Source organism: Coptis chinensis, chromosome 1 (assembly GCF_015680905.1).
Source record: "Coptis chinensis isolate HL-2020 chromosome 1, ASM1568090v1, whole genome shotgun sequence".
Classification (NCBI taxonomy): domain Eukaryota; kingdom Viridiplantae; phylum Streptophyta; class Magnoliopsida; order Ranunculales; family Ranunculaceae; genus Coptis; species Coptis chinensis.
In genome coordinates this window covers 58,336,929-58,360,523 of record NC_141456.1, presented here as the reverse complement: position 1 = coordinate 58,360,523, position 23,595 = coordinate 58,336,929, and the positions used below count along the sequence as shown (strand labels likewise).

The 23,595-nt window shown below is 35.6% G+C and overlaps 1 long non-coding RNA gene and 1 pseudogene across 2 annotated transcripts; one reads left to right on the top strand and one right to left on the bottom strand.

The window, feature by feature from the left end:
- The first annotated feature begins 1,932 nt into the window (after positions 1-1,932).
- Positions 1,933-6,959, top strand: LOC147524698 (dnaJ protein homolog pseudogene; annotated as a pseudogene). The gene is made up of 2 exons (XR_015203777.1): positions 1,933-1,937; positions 5,630-6,959. The product of XR_015203777.1 is annotated as a dnaJ protein homolog pseudogene (transcript).
- A 14,917-nt stretch (positions 6,960-21,876) lies between these two features.
- Positions 21,877-22,589, bottom strand: LOC147524697 (uncharacterized). The gene is made up of 3 exons (XR_015197090.1): positions 22,458-22,589; positions 22,268-22,385; positions 21,877-22,127 (listed from the first exon to the last, which is right to left on the bottom strand). It is a non-coding gene; the product is annotated as an uncharacterized LOC147524697 (long non-coding RNA).
- Between the last annotated feature and the right edge of the window lie 1,006 nt (positions 22,590-23,595).

Sequence of the window (23,595 nt, the reverse complement as noted above, 5' to 3'; positions counted from 1 at the left end):
CTAAAAGTTTTAGCTAATTATTTTGCATCACATTGTAGTATAGTTTTACTTGCCTATCTTAAACTCCAGCACATAATCATTTGAAGAAGCATTCCTAGTCCTCTAAATATATTAAGTAGTCAGTAAATTAGATTGGATTATTAAACTACCACCATTGTGGCCTTGAATTGAGTTCAAGTTCCTAGACATGCATTCCTCATTTAGTATAGCAAAAATATATAGTATAGCAACTGACAACAATATAGAGAAGAACATGATCTGTTTAAAGAGTAAATTTTCAAAAATCACAAATTTTATTTAAGGGAATCTTTTGATGACTCACATGTAGCCATTTTTCAAGCGCCTTCTTGAAGTCAGTGGAGATATGAGCATATACGGTCCAGCCAAGAAAGATTATAAAGAGAACCACTGCAAGAAGCTTGTTGCCAAGATATAATTTCGAAAGAGCTATGAACAATAACTAGATTTGAGAGGTAGCATACATGCTAAGATGCATAAGTAAGAGGTGTTAACCTAGTGAGTTCCAAATACAAGTTCTCGGTTCAAAAGAGTTGTGAACTACTTACCTAAAATCCACCTCATGCTAATAAGAAGCCAAAGCTAAGTAACCAACTAATTAACACATAAAGGGTACAGTGGTCCAACCTTGTACATCTATTGTCAATCTTATCACAACCCATTAGTTTTGTCATCCAAAAACTTAGCAAATTAAACCTCGCATATTAAACCCAACTTAAACCAAAACAATGCATTTACAAACCATGGTAAGAAACCAACAACGCACTACCCAAATAAACAATCTTATTGGCCATTAATGATTTATTGAAACCATTTCAATATAAGCCCAAAATAGTAGTGTACATTTCTTACGGGGAGGTCTATAAACATTTCAACAAATACTTTTGATATTCCATCTATATTGTGATTAATACCGCTCAAAGTCAGAAACAAAGTTCAAAAACCTAACATAGCATGAAGAAAGAAGAACTCAAAACACTAGAATAGTCAACAATAACTCTTGTAGTAAATATATAACTCACAAGTAATCCTGACCTTAATATTCCGATCGATGAGCGTGGCGATAGCGGCAAAGCGCTAAGCTTTCCCATCATCCCATCAATAAACCAACTAAGAAACAAGGAAAACATGGCATCCATTCATATTTTGCAAATATTTAAGAAGCTTAAATATAGAAGTCAAAATGAATGAAAAAGAGATATTCCCTGTAATCAAGAAAAAACCCAACACTTACAACCTAGATAAATCCTGATTCTATGGACTACCATTCCATTGGTTTGTCAATTCCTTGCATCTTGCATACTACCCAGGTCAATTCTTTTAATTAATTTATTTTCCTAAGAATACCAGCAAGAAACTTCTAACCTCCCGCTTGGTTATTTTCTTTGTTATTATCAATCAACGTAAAGAAAAACTACGAAATATGCCAAGCAATTACTCGTTGAATTAACTGCAATTAAATTAATTATCAGTGAATTCCCAGAAATACCAACAACATTAGAAGGGTGATGCAAACCAGTAAAGCAAATTAATAAAAGTATTAAAACAAAGAAAAAGAATATAGAAGATATACCTTTTGGGGTTTGGAATTGAAAGACGGCTTGGAAGAATGGAATGACGTATATAATGATCAGTGAGAACTCATATTGGACTATAAGCAATCATTGTTCATACTAAACAATCATTGTTCATACCCCTATTGGACTGTGAACAGTTGACAGTCCAATAAGGGTATGAAAATGATTGTTCATATTTCAACAACATTAGAAATGATCAGTGAGAACTCTTATTGGAATATGAACAATCATTGTTCATACTGAGCAATCATATTGTTTATACCATTATTGAACTATGAATAATTATTGTTCATACTTCTATTGGACTATGAACAATGATTGTTCATAACTCATCAACATGAGGTATGAAGTTATGAACAATCACTGTTCATATGAACACATTGTTCATACCTCAACATGAGTATGAACAATCACTGTTCATACCTCAACATAATGTATGGTCAGTAGGAACACCAATTAGAGTATGAACAATCATTGTTCATACCTCAACATAATGTATGGTTAGTAGGAACACCTATTGGAGTATGAACAATCATTGTTCATATCTATTTGGGGTATGAACAATCACTATTCATACATCAACATAATGTGTGGTTAATAAGAAGTATGGACAATCATTGTTCACCCCTATTGGAGTATAAACATTCATTGTTTATATCTCGAACAATCATTGTTCATACATCAACATGAGCCATGGACAATTACTGTTCGTACCTATAATGATTGTTCATACCTATTTGGGGGAGTATTGTTCATACCTCAACATGAGTATGAACAATCACTGTTCACACCCCTATTAGACTATGAGCAATGATTGTTCATACCCCTATTGCTTCTTAGACTATGAGCAATGATTGTTCATACCTATTTGGGGGAGTATTGTTCATACCTCAACATGAGTATGAACAATTACTGTTCACACTCCTATTAGACTATGAGCAATGATTATTCATACCCCTATTGTTTCTTAGACTATGAACAATGATTGTTCATACCTCAACAATATGATGAATGATCTATTTATTTGAAAAATGGTAGTATTGAGACGATCTATCCAACTAATTTGGTGCGTTATAATAAGTCCACGCCCGATTTGGCATTCTATGAATCTATTATGTGCTTGAAACGTAGGCTTGAATTTCGAGACTCGCATATGTTGTTGAAGACTCCATAAATGGTGACTAATGCTATGAGTAAGTTATTTTGTTATATTTTTTTTTTTTTTTTTACAATATATGTTTAGTGGTTGTGTGTTTATAAGCATTGCAGCACTGGGTTTTATTCTGTAATGCTCTTCACATGGGCATTCTAACTAATGGCTAGTTGGATGCAGACAACGGAAAACCCTTCCAAGATTGCGACTGACATTTCAGTCTAGCGGAGGCAAAATCTCTTAATAGGCTACTGCGAATGTTTTGAAAAACAAGCCTTAGACAACTAGTTTAAAGTTAGTTAAAAACAAAAAACGCAAAATATAACTCATTCTCTCTCTAAAAACAAGACCCCTACTCCCACAACAAGAAGTGAACAGACATCTTAACACAAACCATGGAAAAGAAAGGCAACAGCAGAAGTGAAACATCAAATAATTCCGCTACAACACCATACATAGGAGTGATTTTTTGCTCCCAGCGTTGGTTCCTCCAAGCGCTCCAAGGGATTTATCAGCCATACACGTTTTATTTTTTCCATCCCAAAAAAAATATTACAGCTGTATAAAATCTTCAAAATTTCAGATTTTACTTGTTTGTCCCTCATAATTAGAAAGGAAATAAAAAAAAAAAAAAAAAAAAAAAAAAAGTCGTATGATTAATATCAAGTCGTATGAAGCTGCACCTTTTTATGAGCAGAACTATCATTGTTTTGCTCACTTGTTTAATTGATTTCATACTCAATCAGTCCCAATTTATTTTGAAAGTGATGCGCGCTGAAAGTATTAACTAATAAATTGTCATCTGATGTTTGGTCTCTGGATTAAGCCTTACACTTGTTATGGTTAGAGAGAACCAAGCTTGCACCTAAATCAAAAACCTGTATTTTCCATTTCTTGTTGCAGTTACCCGGTCTACTATCCAGGAAAAAAAAACATAGGATCGTGGCAAGGACGGCTTAATCTTTGAACTAGTACTCAAAAGTCAAAACTGTTAGCACATTACAATTGTTTACGATTAAGTTTTTCAGCCATTCCAATTATCAAAAGACAAATCTGCCACCCTTTAATCCTACAAACACAAAACAGATAAACACTTGGCAACACACATGTACGCTTGCTCCTACCTTGTGGCATAGCCTTTAAGTACGAACATGAGCTTCTTTAGTTCCTCTAGATGCAATGGATAAGAAAGAGAACCTCAAAGCTCTTACTTTTCACTGTTTCTTGGTTCTTACAAGATCTAGCCATGCAGTTAACTTAACACCAACTTAGGACCTCAGAGATGGTGAGACAATTATATCACCTGATGGAAGCTTTGAAATGAGCTTTGAAATTTCGGACATTCATACGACTTGATATTAATCATACGACTTCTTTTTTCTTTTTATTTTCTTTCTAATTATGAGGGACAAACAAGTAAAATCCGAAATTTTAAAGATTTTATACAGCTGTAACATCTTTTTTTGGATGGAAAAAATGAAACGTGTATGGCTAATAAATCCCTTGGAGCGCTTGGAGGAACCAACGCTGGGAGCAAAAAATCACTCCATACATAGTAGAAAAACCACCAAGAAAAAGAGGTGTAAAACGTAAATCCATCTTCTCAACACCCACTCCGTCAAAAGGCCGTGGTGGCAAACCCTCAACTCCACTTCCTCATTTTTACCAAGACCACAATGGTCCATTCCTCATTCCTACCATGATGGAATATCAAAAGTTTAATTTTCGTCATCATCTTCGATAGCGGAAGGTTTCAAGCTTTAGAAACTCTTACTTCTCTTAGAATCACATCAACTAAAATCTCACATGTTGCAACTGATAAATCAAAACCCATACCGAGCATCTCATACACACTCAACCCAATCTGAGATAAAAGATAGTGTCGATCATCATGCTGAATGGGTTTGGTGAGCATTAGAGGACGGTTTTTGGGCTTCTTCTTCGTCGTCTTCGACATCGGTCGCATTGAGATTGATGCAAGAACACCTTTCTAATGATGCGAAGAAGATGCTACGCTTGTATATCAAACTAGGAAGGGTAAATTTGGAATTTTAGAAAAAAAAAAGTCTCAGTCAAACAATTTTGTCTTTCTGGGTTATTTTTATTTGAAATATGGTTTTGTGGACTATTATAACTCCCGATTTTCAAAATAGCTTGTACTCAAGAGCTGTTTTAACGTGAAATTGGCCTTGGGCCTAATTTCTTGATTAAACTTTCTCATACAAGTTCCGTGTTACGTTCAAACCTGAAAACATGTTTTTTGAAGCAATCTTTTTACAAAACCGAAGTGGTTTCCTAAAAGAAGTTGAAGCCATTAAGGAAACTTAGAGTATTTCCTTATTGAATTTGGAAAACAAAACCCATGCGCGTCTATATAAGTAGAATAAGTGGTGGTCCAAAAAGAACAGAAAAAAATTTATACACTTCTACTTTGACTAATTCTCATTAATTTCGAAGATGTTTAGAGGAGGAGTACCACCGAAGAGTGATAACACTAAGTGGGTGTTTGGTTCTCATTTTTTCAAAAAAGTATTTTTTCTTAAAAAACACTTTTATGAAAAAGTATTTATTCTAAAACAGTTTTTCAATAAACATGTTTGGTTGTGACTTTTTCTTAAAAGCTATTTTATCAAATCAGATTTCACACTATGATCGATATAAGATATGAGTTCATTTGCCTTTAGCTCCAAAAGTGTTTCCTTCAAAGAAAAATAGTTTTTTAACTTAAAAACAAGTTTTACCTAATTATCATAAAACAAGTTTTTGGGGCCAAAAGTGTTTTTGGATGAAAAACTATTTTTTTAAAATAGAAACCAAACACATTTATTTTTTCAAAAAATGTTTTTTCACTAATAAACACTTTTTAGCAATAAATAAATAGGATCCAAACACCCCCTAAGTATTATGAGATTTTGGGTGTTTCGAAGAATGCATCACAAGATGATTTGAAGAAAGCGTATATGAAAGCAGCTATTAAGAATCATCCTGACAAGGTGGAGATCCTGAGAAGTTTAAGGAGTTAGCTCAGGCTTATGAGGTTTTGAGTGATCCATAGAAGAGCGAAGTATATGATCAGTATGGTGAGAATGCAATCAATGGAGGAGGATTTCCTGGTGGAGCTGGAGGCCACGAACCATACGACATACTCCAAAACATCTTTGGGGGCGGTGATGGCAGCAGGGGAAGGAGGCAGAGGAGGGGAGAGGATATAGTCCATCCCTTGAAGGTATCGCTCGAAGATCTTTACAGTGTAACATCTAAGAAGCTATCACTTTCACGCAACGTTCTCTGCTCCAAGTGCAAAGGTAACGGGTCTAAATCTGGTGCTGCATTGAAGTGTTCTGGTTGTGAAGGTTCTGGTATGAAGGTTTCAATGAGGCAAGTTGGCTCTGGTATAATACAGCAGATGCAGCATCCATGCAATAAGTGCAATGGATCTGGAGACACCATCAAGGACAAAGACAGATGCATTTCTTGCAAGGGTGAGAAGGTTGCGCAGGAGAAAAATGTTTTGGAAGTTCACATTGAAAATGGCATGCACCATGGACAGAAAATAACATTCTCGGGAGAAGCCAATGAAGCTCCTGACACGGTCACAGGAGACATAGTTACTGTTCTACAGCAGCATGAGCATTCAACATTCAAGAGAAATGGTGATGACCTTTTTGTTAAGCACACATTGTCTCTCATAGAGGCTCTTTGTGGTTTCAATTTCGTATTATCCCATTTGGATGCAAGGAAACTTCTCATCAAATCTCAACCTGGGGAAGTTGTCAAGCCTGATCAATTCAAGGTAATCAGTGATGAATGGATGCCGATGTACCAGAGGCCATTCATGATGAGGATGAAGAGATGCATGGAGGTCCTCAAAGGGTACAATGTGCTCAACAGTAATCAGGACTTCAAGGAGAGGCGGATTGCCTAGCTAATTATTTGATAAAAGAGTACTAGTTGTTAGTAACCCTTCTAGATGTTGAAACCTTACGGGAATGTGTAATTTAGGTTGAGCAGGATGGTGTGAGTTATTGTGTGCTTTTTATTTTTTTTGTTAAACTTTAGTGTGTGCTTTTTGATTGTGAGAGAGGTCATTCATGTGTTTAATCAATGTTTTAGTATTCTCAGATTCTGGAATCCTTGACTGCTTGTTACATGGAATCTGACTTTTCAAGACAAATTTAGTTATTAACAGTATTAATTTACAATTTCGTGTATGCTTATGTTGTCTTCAAACAGTTTAACTAGAATTTCATTTCGTTTGTCAATAGTTCCTTTGCATAATTGTGTAGGCTAATTGGCGTTTGTTTCAATTTCCTCATCTAGGCTCCATTGTTTTTATTGGCATAATTCTAAAGAAATTCTAAGAAGTGAAAACTTCAGTCAATATCGTCAAGTAATTCAACTCACGTTGAAAATGTGTGGAAAGCTGGAGTGTACTAAATGGACCATGGTGTTTTGTCCTCTCCATGGACTAGGTCCAGAATGTGAATCTTTCACTTTGTCAATGCTGAAACCACCAATCCCTCATTATAAGGAGATTGTTCCTTTGTTGCAAAGTTATGAATCACGCACCCAAAGTTATCTCAGTGAGCTCTTGAATCACTCCATGGCCTTTTATAGTCAACAATTTAACAAAAGAAAATCTAAAGGAAAACAACAATTTAGCTCCAAGGGACGTGGTTTTATTCAAACTGGGCAACAAAGGACTAATCATAATAATGGACAGAAGATTACACCTAACTCCCTTAATAACAAAATGGAAGATGGCGGATCTGTTCCCTGTCAATTTGTCATAAACCAGGGCATATTGCGTGAAAGTGTTGGAATCGATTCAATCAATCCTTCATGCCTGAAGATGTTCCTCAAGCACTGGCGGCAATGAATATTTCCAAGGACTTATCGGAATGGCTCCCTGACACTGGTGCTACTGCCCATATGATGGGTGATCTAGGTAAAATCACAAACTTGGTATAACACCCCGGCTTTTTCTTTTGTTTTTCTGGTATAATAATAATAATAATAATAATAATAAAATAATGAAAATAGATAAAACAGATATATGATAACTATCAGCTTACGGATAAAAGTCCCGTAAGTAAGTAGATAAGTTTCAACCCTTGTTTTTCGGTAATGTTTAGAAAAAAAAAAAAAAAGGGGATTCTCATGTAGCATTTTTGGAGAAAAACCCAGAGAGTTATACACAAAAAAATAAGAGACGGAAGGGAGAGGAACATCAATAGTGATTGCTGTTGGAGAGTAAAAAGAAAAGGTTTTGAACGAGGGAAATTGTTTTTCGCGCGACAGTCGACGTCGGTCTTTCGGGGTTTTTCCGCTTTCGAAAAATCTAGCTGTTCGGTTTATAAACTGTGAGTAGTCTGAGGATGTTCTTTTAAAATTTTGTTTTATGTTAATCATATCCGTAATAGTGATTTTCCTTATTTGATATCGTGTAAACTCTGTTAATGATGCCGTAAACTCTGTTAATGGTGCCGGCAGTTTAGATAAATTTTGAAGTACTACAGTACCTAAAGTTCTGACGAATTTGAGAGTTTAACTGTCGAAGACTTGACGCAGGTTGTTAATGGCGTCACCACCATAACCGAATCGTCCAAAGTTTTGTTGTGTCAGAATGGTTTGTTTTGTTTGATTTTTTTTATGAATGTTAGACTGTTGGGTTGGATGGATGAACAATGGAGTGGTGTGGACTGTGCGTGGTGAAGTAGAGGTGATTGTTTAAAAGTGGAAGTGCTGTGAAACTTGAACATCCATTAATGGCGTTCAAGCAAGAACCAAACCGTTCCTTTTTTTGTTGTTTAACTGTTTGTCATGTTTGATTTTTGTTGTGAGGTATTGTTGGTGGGTTATGGATTGTTGATGGTTGTTTGGTTGCTAGAGAGGGTGTGGTTGAAGCTTTGAACAAGCTTTAATGGAGGTCGAAAATTCCCAGATCTAGTTTAGAGGGAAGGGATGGAGTTAAGGGTTTAGTTTTTATCTTTTGTTAATGTTGTATGGTTTTTCCTCAGGAGCAAAACCGATATGATGAGGAAGGGAGGAGAGGTGGCCGGAAAATGTGAGCTGGTGGTGGAGGGGATGACCGAGATTTGGATCCAGTGCTCCTAGTCTCACCAATTCTAATTTTATTTCGGATTGGGCTTGGGTCTAAACCTTAGTTTGTTGGTTGGGCCAGTTTCTAATTTTTGTTGTGGGCTTGAGTGTTTTGTTTAGATTGTGGGCTTTAGTTTTTGAATTTTAGTTTTAGACTTTGGGCCTTTGACTTTGGGCTTTTGGGTTGTAGGAGTTTGGGGCTAGTTGACTGCTGTTGACTTGGTTGGTTAACTGCTGTTGACTTTTGACCAGGGTTGACTTTGACTGTTGACCAGGGTTGACTTTGACCAGTTGACCCAATTTGACCTTTTAACTCGGACTATGATTTGGGCTATTAGGATGGATCTAGGGCTATTAGCATGCTTGGCTTTAGGCTAAGACCTTTATATATACTTGTGTACGTGTATTAACTACTATGTGATATTTCAGTTTATACGACGTTATGACACTTAGACATCGATATATTAATAACGCGTAAACAATAATACAAGAAACAAGATACTCCTCCTTTATCTGAAATAATATATACAATAAAGTTCAATAGTGTTCTCAACAATTTACCGCACCCTTTTAAAACTCTCCACGCCTCAAGTTTTGGAAATGAAACTTATGACTGAAGATGTCATGTGATAGGTGGGCATTTATTGAATGTGTCATAAATGGCCCGTTAAGCGTTATAATTGGGTATTCATTGATGCCATGAATTGGGTCATGAATGACTAGATTGACGCCTCTGAGAGGAGGTAAGGTATTAGCCTTAGGGTTAGTTGTATTCATTGATTGGTGTGCTTGGACTTACATTTGCATACCTATAGGATATGTACATATGTTATATAAAATTTACTAACTTTTTGCGGGAGGGTAGGACTTAATAATATTTTTGTGTAGGGGAGCGGTCTTACCCTTTTATCCGTAGTGGATATCCGTAAGTTTTAATTCAGTTACCTAGTTATTAAAACAAATTATGATAATGAGTTAATAGAATGGAAGTCTTGCTTTGGAAGAAACTATGCCGGTTAAAATGACGGAACTACCTGTCTTCCAAGCTGAAAAGGATTAAGTTATGGGAAAATATAAAGTGATTGTTTGAATAATTGAAGTATGATAATGTTTATATGTGGTTAGTCTACTTATACCAGCAAATTTCATTTTGCTGACCCATGTTTGCTTTGTTTTGGCAACGTGGGTGTGTTCTTGGGAACATAGGTGGAAGGTAGTGGAACCGCGGCGTTTGATTTGGATTTGTTTCTGGAGCAGTCCGAGAGTTTATTTTAATAGGTCTGATTTTTTTTTGGAGGGATGTAATAATGTGGTGTACATCTTTAGTAGGACATGAGAATAAGATATTGAAGGCTTTTATTCTTAGAATGTTATATTGATGATTTTTGGATGGAAGATAGTCTTTTAATAAAGTGAAACCGGAGAAATTTTGAAGATTATTGTTTTCAAGTTGTATTGATGTGGGAGGTTTTGACATGTGTTACCATTGGGTTTTAGACAATTGAACCGAGTGATGTTTGAGATATTTATATTTCATGGACTAGGTGAGCCTCGGAATGTGGTATTTAGTTTAAGATATTTGATACTAATAGAAGTCCTTTGATTGGCTGGAAATGAAACGTTCTTGGTTTAATACCATATCTGGCCGATTTAGGAGCAATATTAACTCGTAGGAGGGGTCAACATGCTAATTAGGGGATTTGCTAGGGCATTTTGCTACTTTAAGATATGAACAATTGGATAATAAATTGAAAGATGAGAAGATTAAACTTGGAAGAATTTGTTATTAATCTTTGAGTATGTATTAATTAAGATGAGAAATTCCCCAAAACAAGCCATATCTATCAAGTTATTTGATACCCTTTGACACCTTATTTCATTAAGATATGAACAATTGGAACCACGCCGTCAAGGGCAGAGAAAAAGTCGGCATCACCCATATAATAGGCAAACAAGTAAGCATGTGAATAAAGACGCGAGTGCTTCGCTAAAGAGATTTGATGGTAATTGTTTGAACTGCGGGGAAGTTGGGCATACTATTCGGAGATATTCTAAACCAAATGAACTAGTAGGAATATGTTATAAATGTGGACAGCTGGGACACTATGCTAAGAACTGCACTGGTTAATGTTAGATATGTTTGAATTTGTTGTTTACTAGTTCCTTTATTGGTACTTAGCATGTAAGAAATTATCGTATGATTATGAAAATAAAATGCTGGTTGTTTTAATGGTTAGTTTCTTATGAAGTTTATAATTGAAATTGTTTAGTATGTTATAGTCTTGTTTTCCTAACGGAGTTTTCTATTTTAAGTAAGTATTGGCTAAAGAAGAAATTGTTATTTTAAAATTTTATATTTGAGTAAATTGGAATTATCCAAGGAATAAAGAAACCCTTTTGATAAAGGTTGAATTTGAATTTTTGATATTGTCCAAGTTATGTATATCGTTGGTGTGTGATCCAATATACATAACATCTCTTTGTATGCATCGTTAGAGTTGATCCAGTGTGTACATGTACACCGTTGGAGTGTGATCTAGTGTGCATACCACACATCATTATATTGGTGTTTGATCCTATGTGATGGTAGAGAGCTTGTATGCATCGTTGGTGTGTGAACCAGTGTATACTTGCACATCGTTGGTGTGTGAGCCAATGTGCATGCATCACATTGTAGGTGTATGATCCTATGTGATAGTGGACATATTAGTATGCCTATCTATATGATATTGTATATGTGTATTCATTTTAAGGTGTGTATACTTGCGTATACACGTATGTCTCAATTCTGATATTGGTTTACTATGATCATTGGGTGCAAGCTGTAAATGATGTGTTTAATTTAATCTCCCTGCTGACATGTTCTACATTATTACATTATTACTTAAAGTTTAGTTATTGGGACATAATCTGTCAACTTTATACTTTATAAATATTTATCGTTTGACGTACTGTTTGTTTGGTTAATCTACACTCTACCTTGAATCTCGGGACGAGATCCTTTTAAGGTGTGTATATTATAACACCCCGGCTTTTTCTTTTGTTTTCCTAGTATAATAATAATAATAAAAAATAATAATAATGAAAATAGATAAAACAGATATATGATAACTATCAGCTTAGGGATAAAAGTCCCGTAAGTAAGTAGATAAGTTTCAACCCTTGTTTTTCGGTAATGTTTGGAAAAAAAAACAAAGGGGATTCTCATGTAGCATTTTTGGGGAAAAACCCAGAGAGTTATACACAGAAAAATAAGAGACGAAAGGGAGAGGAACATCAGTAGTGATTGCTGTTGGAGAGTAAAAAGAAAAGGTTTTGAACGAGGAAGATTGTTTTTTGCGCGACAGTCGACGTCGGTCTTTCGGGGTTTTTCCTCCTTCGAAAAATCTAGCTGTTCGGTTTATAAACTGTGAGTAGTCTGAGGATGTTCTTTTAAAATTTTGTTTTATGTTAATCATATTCGTAATAGTGATTTTCCTTATTTGATATCGTGTAAACTCTGTTAATGATGCCGTAAACTCTGTTAATGGTGTCGGCAGTTTAGATAAATTTTGAAGTACTACAGTACCTAAAGTTCTGACGAATTTGAGAGTTTAACTGTCGAACACTAGACGCAGGTTGTTAATGGCGTCACCACCATAACTGAATCGTCCAAAGTTTTGTTGTGTCAGAATGGTTTGTTTTGTTTGATTTTTTTTTATGAATGTTAGACTGTTGGGTTGGATGGATGAAGCGTGGGAGGGTGGACCGTATGCGTGGTGAAGTAGAGGTGATTGTTTAAGAGTGGAAGTGCTGTGAAGCTTGAACAGCCATTAATGGCGTTCAAGCAAGAACCAAACCGTTCCTTTTTTTGTTGTTTAACTGTTTGTCATGTTTGATTTTTGTTGTGAGGTATTGTTGGTGGGTTATGGATTGTTGATGGTTGTTTGGTTGCTGGAGAGGGTGTGGTTGAAGCTTTGAACAAGCTTTAATGGAGGTCGAAAATTCCCAGATCTAGTTTAGAGGGAAGGGATGGAGTTAAGGGTTTAGTTTTTACCTTTTGTTAATGTTGTACGGTTTTTCCTTAGGAGCAAAACCGATATGATGAGGAAGGGAGGAGAGGTGGCCGGAAAATGTGAGCTAGTGGTGGAGGGGATGACCGAGATTTGGATCCGGTGCTCCCAGTCTCACCAATTCTAATTCTATTTCGGTTGGGCTTGGGCCTAAACCTTAGTTTGTTGGTTGGGCTAGTTTCTAATTTTTGTTGTGGGCTTGAGTATTTTGTTTAGATTGTGGGCTTTAGTTTTTGAAATTTAGTTTTAGACTTTGGGCCTTTGACTTTGGGCTTTTGGGTTGTACGAGTTTGGGGCTGGTTGACTGCTGTTGACTTTTGACCAGGGTTGACTTTGACCAGTTGACCCAATTTGACATTTTAACTCGGATTATGATTTGGGCTATTAGGATAGGTCTAGGGCTATTAGCATGCTTGGCTTTAGGCTAAGACCTTTATATATACGTGTGTACGTGCATTAACTACTATGTGATATTTCAGTTTTTATATACGACGCTATGACACTTAGACATCGATATATTAATAACGCGTAAACAATAATACAAGAAACAAGATACTCCTCCTTTATATGAAATAATATATACAATAAAGTTCAATAGTATTCTCAACAATTTACCGCACCCTTTTAAAACTCTCCACGCCTCAAGTTTTGGAAATGAAACTTATGACTGAAGATGTCATGTGATAGGTGGGCATTTATTGAATGTGTCATAAATGGCCCGTTAGCGTTATAATTGGGTATTCATTGACTGTGCCATGAATGACCCGGGTATTCAGTGAACGTGTCATGAATGACTAGATTGTTTGGACTGCCCTAGAGAGGAAGTAAGGTATTCGCCTTGCGGGTTAGTTGTATTCATTGATTGTACGGGTGTGCTTGGACTTACATTTGTATACCTATAGGATATGTACATATGTTATATAAAATTACTAACTTTCTTTTGCAGGAGGGTAGGACTTAATAATATTTTGTGCAGGGACGCGGTCCTACCCTTATCCAAAAATGGATATCGGTAAGTTTTAATTCAGTTACCTAGTTATTAAAACGAGTTATGATAATGAGTTAATAGAATGAAAGTCTTGCTTGGGAAGAAACTATGCTGGTTGAAATGACGGAACTACCTGTCTTCCAAGCTGAAAAGGACTAAGTTATGGGAAAATATAAAGTGATTGTTTGAATAATTGAAGTATGATAATGTTTATATGTGGTTAGTCTACTCATACCAGCAAATTTCATTTTGCTGACCCATGTTTGCTTTGTTTTGACAACGTGGGTGTGTTTTTGGGAACATAGGTGGAAGGCAGTAGAACCGCGGCGTTTGATTTGGATTTGTTTTTGGAGCAGTCCGGGAGTTTATTTTAATAGGTCTGATTTTTTTTGGATGGATGTAATAACGTGGTGTACATCTTTAGTAGGACATGAGAATAAGATATTGAAGGCTTTTATTCTTAGAATGTTATATTAATGATTTTTGGATGGAAGATAGTCTTTTAATAAAGTGAAACTGAGAAATTTTGGAGATTATTGTTTTCAAGTTGTTTCTTTTATGATGTGGGTTTTAGGTTTTGACATGTGTTGTATCTACCCCGTCATAGCTTGGGTTTTTAGACAATTGAACCGAGTGATGTTTGAGATATTTATGTTTCAAATATTCACTTTGTAATTGTTTAGAAATTCGGGCTATGACACTTGGTACCTTATTTCGGTTATGATTCAGTCATGGTTGGCAATGGTAATATATTACCAATTACTCATATTGGTCATTCCTCTATTTCTACTACTAATGTTTCTCTTCCACTTCATGAACTTCTATTTGTGCCTGCAATGAAAAAGAATGTGTTATCATTCTCACAACTTACATCCGATTTTCCTTGTTCTTTTGAATTTACTGGTTCTGGTTTTTTGATTAAGGATCGGAGAACAAACCAGGTGTTGGCATCGGGGAGTAAGCAAGGCAATCTCTATGCCATGAATAATGCAGCATTGCATGAGGGGCTTTTCTCTACATGTTTCAGAACTACTAGTGAAGATACATGGCATAAAAAGTTGGGTCATTAGCAGCCAAAAATTATTAAGTTTTTAAGAAATAAATGTCTGATTCGTGTTAATAAATGGAATAAACTTCTTTTATATGTGAAGGTTGTCAATTAAGTAAAAGTTGCAAATTTCCTTTCTTTGCCTCAAGTCATATATCTAATGCCCCTTTAGAAAAAGTCCATTGTGATCTATGGGGACTTGCTCCAGTACGTTCTAAACAAGGATATCGGTTTTATGCTTTATTAGTAGATGAGTTTTCACACTATGTATGGTGGTTTCCTTTGCGGCACAAATCAGACTTTTATGACTGCTTTAATTAAAATCTTTCAAGTGTTGCAGAAAGGCAGTAAATTCCAAGATAAAAATATTTCAATCTGACGGTGGGGGTGAATTTTCTAATACGACTTTCTTACAACATTTAGCAAATGATGGCATTGTTCATCACATCTCTTGTCCTGGTACATCGACATCTTGTGGGATTAGGATTGGCAATATTGTTTAATCCATCCATACCACGTTATTCGGTTGAGGCATTTTCTACTGCTGTCTTCCTTATAAACTGATTGCCGTCTAGTCACTTGCACATGAAAACTCCTTACAATCTAATTCACCAGAGAATGGACTATTTTTGCTTAAGGATTTTCGGATGTCGGTGCTTCCCTTATCTGCGTAACTATGCTGAAAATAAATTCTCTCCTTGTTCTCTTCAATGTATATTCTTGGGATATAGTGACAAGCATAAAGAAAATCGCTGTCTCTATCCACCTACAGGGAGAATTTACATATCTCGGCATGTTGTATTTAATGAAGGACTATTTCCTTATGCTTGTCTTAATGCTTTATATTGCTGACAAAGGGAGACCATGATTTCTCAACCTTCAAGGACTGGTGTAATCCAAGTGATCATAATTCATCTTCTTCCAATAGTTCATTTGATCGATGGACCACGTCACACTACAAGTGATAGCGAATCAATATTGCCGACGAATGTTGCAGTACCTACTGACGCACCTTAAGTAGACAATCAAGCTGATTTTGAGAAAACTCAACAAAATGAGCATGATTCTATTTCAGATCTTAGTGGTTTAGCATCTTCAGAGGATGTACTGTTAGGAATATATAACTTAAATATACTTACTCTTTACCAATTACCAAACAGTATAAACCTTTTGTCTTGTAAGTGTCTTGTACTTCTTTGTTAAATCCGAGCCTAGTGTAGAAACACTAAGTCCTTAAGACAAATTTTCCCTCTCACGGGGCATAAAGGTTGATGGGAAATTGTCTCCCAAGATAGAATGGATTTCCTTCTATAGAAAGCTAGCACTTCAATTCTATAGAATCAGCGAGCACAACATAGTATTTGACTAAGAACAGAGGGAGAAGAGAAATATCAGAAATGTGTGATCTGGTGTGTCTTTCTCTCCAAATTCATCCAGTATTTATAGGTGAGAAGTGCCTTTTTGAAACAGCACAGTGACTCTTTGAAACAGTTAGGCATCTTTTGAAAAGTCATATGTTTCGAAAGGACGCACCATTTTGGCATAAAACACTGTTTCGAACCAGTGTCTATTTCGAAAGGTCGCACCTTTTTGGCATAAAGCACTATTTTGAACTAGTGCCTATTTCGAAAGGTCGCACCTTTTCGGCATAATGCACTGTTTCGAACGAGTGCACCCTTTCGAAAATGTTTTTCTCTTTTTACATACTGTTTCAAGTGAAACCATTTCATCTCAAGTGGGGTAACTTGGAGACAAATTACTCATTCATATCTTAATGGATTTGTGCAAATCCATTTTTCTAACACGTACTACATGAGGCCACACCAATACTTGAAGCCGAAACACAAGGTGGTGAAGTATCTTCAACTATGGAGTCCACATCTCACCCTTTGGGAATGACTACACGTGGGCAGATTGTTGTTCACAAACCCAACACAAAATACCCAGCCAATGTGTATGCCTTACATGTTAATCACAATCCTTCAATTCCACATGAACCAAAAGGCTACAAGGCTGTTCTCAAACATCCTGGATGGTGGAAAGCTATGGAGGAAGAGTTACAATCCCTGCATGCTAACAACACATGAACCTTAGTTCCTCGAGATTTATCTATGAATTTAATTGGATCTAAATAGATTTTTCGAATAAAACTTAAGGCTGATGATTGTTTGGACTGATTGAAGGCTCGACTAGTAGCCAAGGGATATAATAAAAAGGAAGGGGTTGATTTTTCTAAAATATTTAGCCCAGTAGTAAAGCCAGCAAGCATCTGTACTGTCCTTACCATTGCTAACATTAAACATTGGCATATTCGTCAATTAGACGTCAAGAACACATTTCTACATGGGCACCTTCAAGAGAGTGATTTTTTGCTCCCAGCGTTGGTTCCTCCAAGCGCTCCAAGGGATTTATCAGCCATACACGTTTTATTTTTTCCATCCCAAAAAAAATATTACAGCTGTATAAAATCTTCAAATTTTCAGATTTTACTTGTTTGTCCCTTATAATTAGAAAGGAAATAAAAAGGAAAAAAAAAAAAAAAAAAAAAAAAAAAGTCGTATGATTAATATCAAGTCGTATGAAGCTGCACCTTTTTATGAGCAGAACTGTCATTGTTTTGCTCACTTGTTTAATTGATTTCATACTCAATCAGTCCCAATTTATTTTGAAAGTGATGCGCGCTGAAAGTATTAACTAATAAATTGTCATCTGATGTTTGGTCTCTGGATTAAGCCTTACACTTGTTATGGTTAGAGAGAACCAAGCTTGCACCTAAATCAAAAACCTGTATTTTCCATTTCTTGTTGCAGTTACCGGCCTACGTCCGGAAAAAAAAAACATAGGATCGTGGCAGGGGACGGCTTAATCTTTGAACTAGTACTCAAAATAGCACATTACAATTGTTTACGATTAAGTTTTTCAGCCATTCCAATTATCAAAAGACAAATCTGCCACCCTTTAATCCTACAAACACAAAACAGATAAACACTTGGCAACACACATGTACGCTTGCTCCTACCTTGTGGCATAGCCTTTAGTAATCTGAACATGAGCTTCTTTAGTTCCTCTAGATGCAATGGATAAGAAAGAGAACCTCAAAGCTCTTACTTTTCAATGTTTCTTGGTTCTTACAAGATCTAGCCATGCAAGTTAACTTAACACCAACTCGGGACCTCGAGAGATGGTCGATGGAAGCTTTGAAATGAGCTTTGAAATTTCGGACATTCATACGACTTGATATTAATCATACGACTTCTTTTTTCTTTTTCTTTTTTCTTTTTATTTTCTTTCTAATTATGAGGGACAAACAAGTAAAATCCGAAATTTTAAAGATTTTATACAGCTGTAACATCTTTTTTTGGATGGAAAAAATGAAACGTGTATGGATAATAAATCCCTTGGAGCGCTTGGAGGAACCAACGCTGGGAGCAAAAAATCACTCCCTTCAAGAATCGGTATTTATAGAGCAACCCCTTAGTTATTTGACGAAGCCTATACATGTATGCAAATTGAGCCGTGCCATCGACAATTTAAAACAGGCTCCTTGAGTCTGCTGGTTTGATCGATTAAGCCTTTTTCTCTTGGAACTTGGTTTCTTTTGTCGTATTGCCTATTCATCACTCTTCATCCATCGAAGAAACAAAGGGATTGTTGTTCTTCTCTTGTATGTTGATGACATAGTCTTGACAGGTGATGATTATGAATATATGAAGTCCTTTGTTACTTCACTTAAACCAGAATTTGCAATCAAGGACCTGGGGCCTCTCCACTACTTCCTTGGATTTGAAGTGCAGAATTTCTCCAATGGTCTATTTTTGTCACAACAAAAATATGCCTATGACTTACTTAAACGTGCTCAAATTAAATGGAATATTGCAAGCCTATTTCTACACCTATGGCTTCAAAGTTTAAGTCACTTTCTCCAATCGAGAACTTTTCAGACCCAACACTATATAGAAGCCTTGTTGGTGCATTTCAATATCTAACCCTCACATGCCTAGATCTCACATAAACTGTCAACACAATATGCCAATTCCTTGATAAGCCCAAGCTTCATCACTATCAAGCAGTCAAACTTAGTGTGTGTTTGTTAAATTTTAACTTATGGAAAGGAAAGGAAATAAAATGGGTGGTCCACTATGGAATGGAATGGAATGGAAAGGAAAGGAAAAATTTTAAATGGTATGTGTTTGGTAAACTGGGGAAAGGAAAGTAAAAACTAGGGAAAGGAATAATCATGTTTGTTTGCAAAAACTATGGAAAGGAATAATTGTATTGTTGAGTGGAGTGTATTAGTAGTAAGTTTCTATTTATCTATTTCCTTTCCTTTCCTTTCCACAAAAATTTCAGGGGTTAGCTAAAGACACAAAACCTTTTCCATTTGTTTCCATATGGAAAAGCCCATTTCCTTTCCATGGGTAAACAAACGCCTTAAAAACTATGGAAAAGGTGGACCACTCTTATTTTCCTTTCCTTTCCATAGTATTTCCTTTCCTTTCCATCATAACAAACACACCCTTAACGTATTCTGCATTACATTAATTATGGGATTCAACAATTGGTAAATAGTACTTTAGATCTATATGCCTTTTCTGATGTGGATTGGGCGGGTTGCCCTAGCACCCGTCAATCTACAATGGGCATCTGCACCTTTTTAGGTTGTAATTGTTTATCGTGGAGTGCCAAATAAAAAGCAACCCATAGTTGCTCGATCCAGTACTGAGGCTGAATATGGAGCAATGGCTTCTGCTGCAGCTGAACTCACCTACATTGGTGTATCACTTTGCAAGCCCTCGGTCTTATTTTTGTGACAATGTGAGTGCACTCTACATGACAGTCAACCCGGTGTTTCATGCTAAAACAAAACACATTGAGATAGACTATCATTTTGTTCGTGAAAAAGTGCTCTTGGCTCGCTTGTCACAAAGTTTGTCTCATCTAGCCTTCAACTCGCTGACATCTTCACAAAATCTCTTCCGCGTGCCTCATTCACTAGCTTGCGAGTCAAACTTGGACTCTGGTCTATCCCGTCTAGTTTGAGGGGGTGTAAAGAAGATTACACATCGTCACCACAAGATCATAATTCACAAGATACTGAGAGAAAATCTCTCTCACATCAAAATATGTGATTGAATACACTTAAAGTAACTTTGTATGTAATTGTAAGCTATATAAAATCTTTCTTATTCTGAGAAATTATTCTAGAGAGATCTATAATCATTATAAATACAATAGAGAAATGTAAGCCTCCATGGTGAGTTTCCAGTTTTGCCCCTTATTTTGTACCTAATTGAAATGAGAATATAAAGGCTTGTCAAAATCAAAGATAGAGGCCAATATATATTTCTTGAAGAAGATTCCAATTTCCTAAATACCTAATATTGTTGAAGTAGAAAGTGGTGAGTTTGTTTTATGTGTTGAAGTTCATCCTAAATCTTAAGTGGGAAAAATGGTTGATGAGTAAAAACAAGAACTTCAACTTTTCTTATTCATTGTTATAGATTTAACGGGTATTGAAAAACAAGTTGTTTATGAAAGGAAAACAATGAAGTTGGTTGTGGATTAAAATATGAAGTGAAAAGAGAGGAAATGAGATAACTTTGTTACAATGAAAACTTTGCCTTCAAATGAGTGTAACTTGTGTTCTTTAGATTTAAATGACAAGGAAAGTTTAGAAACAAGTTTGATTAAAATGACAAGATTGAAAACAAGTATTAAATGCAATGAAGAACTTGAAAATAAAGTAAAACAATAAGATTGAAATAAAAGAAATAACAAGACAAGAAAATAAATTACAATAATGTAAAACTATCTAAGAAAGCATGATAAAATTGATCTCAATTCTTGGGTTGTCAAACCAAAAATTGGATAATGCTTTCTCTCTCTAATTTTTGCTTTTATACTCTTACTTTTACAATGACTGATTTGCCATCTCCTTCTATAATTAAGACACCTCACACACTTGCTTTTTACTTTTTCTTTTTTCCTTTATGCTTTTTCTTTTCTTCTTTCTTTTTGAGCAAGGTAGGGTTTAAGCAAGGCTACTTTTGAGACAAGACTATCCATCTTTAGTTTTTTGAGTTAAGGACATAATCTTCAGTTTTCTAGGTTTGAGTCCTTGACCGTTGACTATTGACTTTGACTTTTCATCACTTTTTCATATAAACTCGAGTCTTCATAAGAAGCGTTAATAGAGCTTCTTTTGGCGCTAAAATGCATATTTTATGAAAAGTAATTTGAAATGGCATGTAACCTGTAAATGGCACTAAAAACTATGAGTTGTCTATTTATTAAGCGTAAAAAAGGCTGTAATGCAGTAATGTAAATGGATAAATATGCACATTTGGGGTCTGATCAACAACCCCTAAACAACATTTTGCTTGTCCTCAAGGAAAGACGATAGAGAAAAACTAAGATCACAAATGTGTGATTTATTATCCAAATCTCGTTTTCACTACACCATAACAGGCTATTTGCAACGGCAAAAAAGCGTTGCTAATAATTTTCGCAACGCTTTTTAAGCGTTGCAAATATGGCGTAGGTAAAGTGTTGGAAATTTTTGCAACGGTTAATAAGCGTTGCAAATAAAAATTTCCAACGCTTTTTAAGCGTTGCAATAATGATTTGCAACACTTTTTATAACTATTTTGTACACAAATTTAAAACATTTGCAACGGTTTTTTTTTTCACAAACGCTTTTTAAGCGTTGGTAATTTGTAACGCTTTTTAACCGTTGCAAAGTTGTTAGTTAATTTTTTTAAAAAATAATTTAAAAATCATTTGTAACGGTTATGAACCGTTGCTGATGGGTTGCTGATAAAAAAAAATAATTTCTCATATTTTGTAGCGACTAGCTAAACCTACAAAAGATGCCCCTCTTGCACCATATACATAAATCATAAATCATAAATTCTTATTTAAGCTAAATTTATCCTGTACACAATACATTTTCATACTATTTTACAAAGAAACCATAATATATATGGAAAAAAAAACTAATAAAGTACAAAACTAATCCAACCATATATATTCACAACTTTGAGCGATTTTCTAAACCTCACAAACTTATTGTTGAATTATCACCATAAAAAAAGTTTTCATACACTATATGATCCTAAACAAGAGATAACAGCTTGCGTTGTGGAAAACTCTACGCCCATTTACTTCCACAAATGCTCCAAAAGAGATCCTAGCATTAAGATAAAATAGTCGACCAAGAAAAGATCATGAAGCAGACAATAAGGGGATCAAGACCAATTCAAACGCTAAATACTGATAATCTAAGGTATAGTGGATTGAGCTTAACAGTAAAGGACTAGGGATTCTCACCTCTACATCAAAACCCAAATGGAGATTCATGAAAGATTCACATTATCAAGCACGAACTTATCTCTCAGCAGCAAACGACATTGTTTGCCTGAATGCATGAAAATGCACTTTCACACCCCTACAAACAAACAAGTAAAGTTTTAGCTTAACAACAACACCAATAAACAAACAATAACATTTCATTAATTACCTTGACGGCAATGTAGTGAAATCCATTTCCCACTAAATCTTTAGCAAAATTGAACCACTCTTGATATGAAACTTGAAGTTAATTCTCATCCATGGATTTTCTCTCTAAGAATCAATGCCTCATATCTTAATGTCAAACAACTGTCAAAGTCAACTAAATTAATACAAATCTATTCAAGAAACCAAGAACGCCAAAAAGAAAAGAAAGATAATTATTATTATTATTATTATTATTACCATCAAGCATCGCATTGCTACTCTTTGCTATCGCTACTTACTTATTATTATTATTATAGAAGCTAGGAAAATGGGATCTAGATAGTTAAGAGGGGCGCTCAAGCACACTAGGCTCCTTAAAGTGCAAGTTGTGTGCCATAATTAGGAGGTCACTTCCCAGATGCCACTTCCAGGCACAACACCAAATTCCTAGGTCTACATCTATCAAATTTAATGTGCCCATGACCAAATCTCAAAATCAAACAAAATCTTTCTCGTACTTAAAGAGGGGGTTGGAAATGCCAAATTCACGCCTAGATGCACAAAGAAACAGAATAGTAGAATACCAGTGGACCTGTGTCCCTCGAAAAAATAGAATAAGATCTAACAATAGTAGTATACTACTATCAAGGAAAAAAAGAATGATTTCTGTGTAAACTAAGAACAGATCGTTGAATGTGCTATCCCACCACTCAACATGACTTAGACACCTATGATGCTTGAGCTCTATGGAGAAGAGTAGATGACAATAGCATCAACAATTATAGTACGGACATGTAGTGGGATGCTCTTGCCTGAAATTTCATGCTTATACTTTTTTGGCCAGCTTTTACATGTTTCCATGTGCACGTACAGTCGTACAAATATTCAATGCGGTATACGCTAGATACAAATGACTAACAAGTTTGTAGTTGTACAAGTAGCTCGGGCCTGTGATATAGTCTACTGACTTATAAAGCAGGCACCTATATGGACTCTGTCAATTGCATGCTTTAAAGAATAGCTTGGTCCACTATTAACATCTTTTTGATTCAATATACCACAGCCAAAAAGAATTTCAGTCACATCCTCGAAAAACCATTCAAGGATTCTGGTAGGTCTAACAACCTTATCAGATGATACTCTTTACGCAGCCAATAACA